At 37.0% G+C, this 6000-nt stretch overlaps 1 long non-coding RNA gene across 1 annotated transcript in view; it reads left to right on the top strand.

Moving 5' to 3' along the window:
- The window catches only part of LOC122564446, a 37702-nt gene that overhangs the window by 20044 nt on the left and 11658 nt on the right, over positions 1-6000 (top strand). The window contains exon 2 of the long non-coding RNA XR_006315913.1: positions 4170-4344. This is a non-coding gene — a long non-coding RNA (uncharacterized LOC122564446). The remainder of the gene's footprint in view (positions 1-4169; positions 4345-6000) is intronic.

Consider the following 6000-nt stretch of genomic DNA (forward strand, 5'->3'; position numbering starts at 1 on the left):
AATGGAAGTGGAAAAACAAACTGTACACATTTTTTTACAACAGCTGCTTTCCCCTAAGACATGTCCTAGAGAAAATCACACAAGCATCATCCAGCAACCATTTGGCCACTTAGAATGAATAGAAGACCTCAAGGGGCTAACTAACATTTTCCCTGTTGCCATGATGGCAATTGTACGAAATTATGTCTTGCTGCTTTGTGAAGGTGACCTATCTTCCATGCTATTACACACAGCACTCTCGGTCATGCCCCACATTAATTTCCATGTTCTGATCCATTTCGAGTTAGGAAGGTATTATAGTTTGAAAGGACCGACGGAGGAACACATTAAGTATTCAGAAGCATCGCAGTAGATTAAAATTTGAATTACAGGAAGATTCACAATAAATGGTAGCATACTGTTGACCTAACTGCAACACAGCACTTCACACTTCCATAACTAGAGCTGTAATTTTCTCCGAATATATTTGTTGAAAGTACTGGATAATTGTAACAAGGTGGCAACATGTTCTTGTGTTGACTCAACCAGTTCTATTTCACTGTTTCTTTCTCCTTCCATTAATTTCTTGCTCATACTTATACCTCTTGTAAAGGACCTGGGAGCAAATTCAACATTCTCAGTACCTTATTTTCCTCATGTATTTGATCACGTTTTTGTCACACCTCATTGGGGTAGATCGCTGGAAATGAAGCTCTGCTCTTCCCTAAGTCATTGCAAAAATTTTTTTTAAATGAAGTATGCAAAGTCTCTGAATTATCTGTTGGATAGACCCAGATTAATGGGAAACATGCACCAAGTTTCTGTACTTGACAAGAACTACTATTTAACATAAATAAAGACATTCCAACCACAGTAAACAACTATAAACTGATGACATACAATTCCACCAGTTAATACTCTAACCCCCATTCTAAACTGCCTTACTATCATGTACAGACAGATAAAATTGTGTTAATGACAGGGAAGAGGGAAAAAAACTGGAGTAACAGTTCAAAGTGGAATCCTCAGAGTTCAGTCAAATGTTTCTTTTATTTCACAAGTCCTTCAGTCCTTTGAAGGTTTTTTTCAGGTTCTCATACTTCTTAGGAGGAGGCACAGGGTTACTGGTTAATAAGTTATAAAGTTATTGCTTTAGTGTTTAAAATCCATGACTTATACAGCAACTGGTGGAAAAAAATAAACTGGCTTTCTTTGGGCTTTAGGAATTTTCCTGGAGAGAGAGAGAGACCATCTGCCCTTTAAGTAATCCAAAGAGTTCTGTCAGTGTCGTTCATTCCCACAGGCTGTTTAGCTATCCAGGAGTCAATAGGCTAATGGCCTTTGGCATCCACAACTAGTCATATCTCCATAAACCAATCAGCAGGCTGTTGCTGGCCGAATCTCATCTTGTGTACAGCCCAGATTTAAAAGGAACCTAAGGGGCAACCTCTTCATGCAGAGGGTGGTTCATGTATGGAATGAACTGCCAGTAGAAGTGGTGGAGGCTGGTACAATTACAGCATTTGAAAGGCATCTGGATGGATATATGAATAGGAAGGGTTTACAGGCATATGGGCCAAATGCTGGTAAATGGGACTAGATTAATTTAGGATATCTGGTTGGCATAGACGAGTTGGACTGAAGGGTCTGTCTCCATGCTGTACATCTCTATAACTCTGGTTCCAATCTACCAAAAATCTCCCCCACTGCTTGAACGAAACAGCAGTATATACACAACTTTAAACAAATTTCATAACTTGCTTTTTAAAAGTGCAGGACCTCCTTGATAGTCCTAGCAGTCCCTCTCCCCAGTTCAGTCCATAGTCAAAAATAAAGTAAAATAAAAAATATTGTCTTTACATGCCTCCATTTTATAAAATGGGGCAGCATTTCAAAAGTATGTTTCAACACAATATGTGTTGCATAAACAACAAAATTTTCAGGGCTTAAATCCATTCATCCTTCCCTCTGAAACAACCTTCTAGAATTTTAGCATTTCTTAAAACTTCAACTTATTCCATTATTTAATAAAGAAGTCAATACACTGTCTTTTCCAACAATATGAATAATCATTACATTAAATGGTAGAAACAAAGGATTCTATCTGAACAGTTTACTGATTTCAAGTTTTAGTCTTTTCAATAAATGGATAATATTCAGTCGAGATTAATATTTCTTTCTTACTCTATTGGATATAGACTTAAAAGTGCTAATTCGAAAGTCTTCTAGAGTACTACTTCTGATACTAGTTTAGGTTCTTAGAGGACGCCTTTGACTTTTTTTTCCAAACTCCGCATCCTGTCACAAAACAACAGCACCCAAGTTACACCATTTTGAAAGGTCTGGGAAAATCAAGGGCATCCAATTCTATTTTCAGTGGCTGCCTGGCATTCTGCTGACTGTACCACTTTTGCTTGTTTCCTTTTTTGAAGCAGGTCTTCTTGTTGGAGCCTGGAAATGCCAGTTTGGAAAGTCTGAGGTTCCTGAAACACTGTTGTTCAATCAAGGCATGGACAAGGTGGACTGAACGGTCTGTTTCCGTGCTGTATACTTCTGTGTCTCTGTGACTCTAAATGTAGAAGCTGATCTTCCTATACATCTTATGTTGAATGAATGACCTCCTGCAACAGATGCTGTATGATAATTTCTGTGTCCCGTGGAGCATGTAAATGCTATACGTTGTTATTTTTCTGTATTTTCTATTGTGGACTGAAACATAAAAAGGAATGTTTTTTAAAAATCAAGAATCAAGGAAAGGGTTACTGCATTTTTAAAACTAAATTACCTGATAGTCATTGTAATTGCTGTTTGTTCAAGCAGTGATAGATGTCAAGTTAAATGAAGAGTGTGAAATGACCTGTTGCAGTATACTTGTCAGTAAATCTGAGTGGTTTGATTGTTACAAATCAAAGGAAGACTTCGATTGTCTCATTAAGAAGAAGATGCAAGATATTTGAAAACAATGGAAGCAATCTCTTAGTTAACAATGAATAGGCTCTGAGTCCAACATCCCAGAATGGTTTTGTAGGTATTAGATTGTAAACAATTGTGCTATACACTGCTATACAATATGTAAAGGTAGCAAATCAGCATTTCAACTTGGGTACAAGGTCAATATGTTTCACACTACCATGGGGAAAAATATGGAAGTGCCAGTGTTGGACTGGGATGGACAGAGTCAAAAATCACACGACACCGGGTTATAGTCCAACAGGTTTGTTTGAAACCACAAGCTTTTGGAGGCCTCACTCCTTCCTCAGTGAGAGAGAGTACATTAGACAAAGAAGGCAGAGGAAGCCATTTTTGAGATCAATTTAAAAGCTTCACGACAAATCACTGAATAACACAAACATACTTCTCACTGCCTTGGGAAGGCAGCCAACATAATCAGTGACCCCTCCCACCTCAGTTATAATCTCTTCCAACCTCTTCCGTTGGGCAGAAGATACAAAAGCTTAAACACGCACCAACAGATTCAAGAGTAGCATTTTACCCACTGTTATCAGACTCCTGAATGGACCCCTCAAATTTTAAATTTAAATATTGATCTTGCTTTTTATGCACCTTCTTTGCAGCCATAACATTGTATTCTTCATTCTGTTCTATTAGCCTAATGCACTTTGTATGGTATGATCTGCAAGTTCTGCACACAAAACAAAATTTGTCACTCTACCTAGGAATATGTGACAATAGTAAATCAAATCAGATATTGCGTGGTCAGCCAAATGAAGGAAGGAGACAGCCTCACTTCAAAGAGATGCATGTGCACCTTTCTAAGTATTTCAAGACATTTCTGTTTCGGTCCTGTATCCCTCTGTGGCCCTATTTCAGTTGGCATGGCATGGACAAGGCGAAGAAAAACCATTGGAACGGGATTTACTGCTGTTGATAGATTTAAGAAACAGCCTGAAAATTAAGGAAAGCACCTGAAGATGGTCACTTAAAGTTCCTACTTGGCAATAGGGACATATGACAACCCATTGGAGGTGAGGAAGACCTGTGGACTGTTTGCTAAAGGGACTGAAATTCAACATAGAGTGTGATGTATAATGAGCGTAAAAAAGGAGAATCAATTTTTGTAGTTCAAAATATAAATTGCCTGCAAAAATAGGTGTTTTGTCACTTTTTAAAAGTCATTTGATACAATAAAAGGTTTTAAAATGTGAATTCTTGTCATGGCTTTCTTTCAGGTAATAACTGGAAATGTAATTGTGTATGTTATTACACAACCCACCACTATCCATGTTGGTTGCCTCCTGGAGCTTTCGGATTTTCTGATTTTGATTTAAATGCTGAAGAATCTTTCTTTAATCACAGAAGCAAATGACATTGATAGTAGATAAGGACAAGACATTAATAACTCAGGTAACATTATACGTAGTCATTACATTCAGCAAGAATTAAGAAATTCATTATGCTTTTGACAGTCAACTTCAACCTCATGTCGAATACAAATAGCTTTTTGTGGAACTCGATTCTTCTGCATCACATACCATAGCTAGTAAATACACCATTCATCAGTAATAAACTGGAAATCACTACAATTGCTTACTTGCTAATGATTCAAATTTGTATAACTATTGACCCATTGCATTGCTCATTAAAATCTTCAACAGTTATGACTCTATGACATTTAAAAATTTGACCTTTTCTGTTTTACGTTTATGCAGTACTTTCATTTGCTACTATATAAACTGATTGTTGTTATTATGTTTTGTATTCTGGCACATATATGTGGGTTTTTTTGTGGGTCGTCAGAAGCAGACGAATGATTTTTATTTGCTAAGGTGAAGTTTGTTTCTTCTTTCCTATTCTCTAAGGCCACTGACCAAGTAGTCATGTGGAGCAAATCTTATTCAGTAGTAAAGGTGGTATTCCCTGCTTATAAACACCAGGAAGTAAGTGTTGTAATATATCAATTTCCAATCAGAAGAACCCAATAGGCATTACCTGATTTTTTTTTCCCTCTATAGTTCTTGCAGCTGTAACAAAGTGTCATCTTTTCTCATGTAATGGACAAACATTAGCCACAACACTTTAATATTTTGAGGATAGTAATTTTGATGTTTTATTTTTCTCAGGCTAAATTATCTTGTGATTCTAAAATATCTGCCACTCAACAAAAAAGTGAACTATATACAAGTCATTTTCTTGAATCAAATCTTTATCGAGCTTATGAGCAGCAAACTCTTATCCAAACACAGATGTCAACCTTCTGTTCCAGATCAGTTTCCTTTTGCAGGAACTCTGATTCACAATCGTTCTCAGTAAAGAAAGGACTCTCACAACCAAAAATGTACATTTAAAATGCTGGCACTGTTGAAATGTAGCAGACAAAACAGTTAATCTGCATATATGATTTGGAGACACCAGTGTTAGACTGGGGTGTACAAAATTAAAAATGACACAACACCAGGTTAAAGTCCAATAGGTTTATATGGAAGCACGAGCTTTCGGAATGCTGCTCCTTTGTCAGGTGATTGTGGAGAATAAGATTGTAAGACACAGAATTTATCGTATAAATTTACAGTGTGATGTAACTGAAATTATAAATTGAAAAAGACCCGGATTGTTTGTTAAGTCTCTCATCTTTTAGAATGACTATGTTGGTTTCAATTCTTTCATACGTAAATCACCAAACGTTTTTTAAAAGTTACACTCTCAAGTGCACTTTAACAATTGGTGTCATGTCGGCCTAGATAAAGTTTTGAAGGTGTTAACTCCCTGTGACGCTGTCTGTGCCATAATGGTCTAATTGTATTCGAAAAAATGGATTTACAGAATCTTACATGGATTCATGCAGTTTTTGAGCAAAGTAAAATGCAATTCTGCAAGTACAAATTCACCCCACAAACTTGTGTGTGTGTGTGTGTGTGTGTGGAGGAGGGAAATGGGTTATGAGTGTCTGTGAGAGGGTGTGTGTATGTGTGTGAGTATAAAGGGGTTTAAGTCTGTGAGAGGATGTGTGTGGGAGTGTATGTGTGAATGTATAAGAGAAGGCTGAGTGTGTGTGTGTGTGTA

Source organism: Chiloscyllium plagiosum, chromosome 29 (genome assembly GCF_004010195.1).
Source record: "Chiloscyllium plagiosum isolate BGI_BamShark_2017 chromosome 29, ASM401019v2, whole genome shotgun sequence".
NCBI lineage: Eukaryota > Metazoa > Chordata > Chondrichthyes > Orectolobiformes > Hemiscylliidae > Chiloscyllium > Chiloscyllium plagiosum.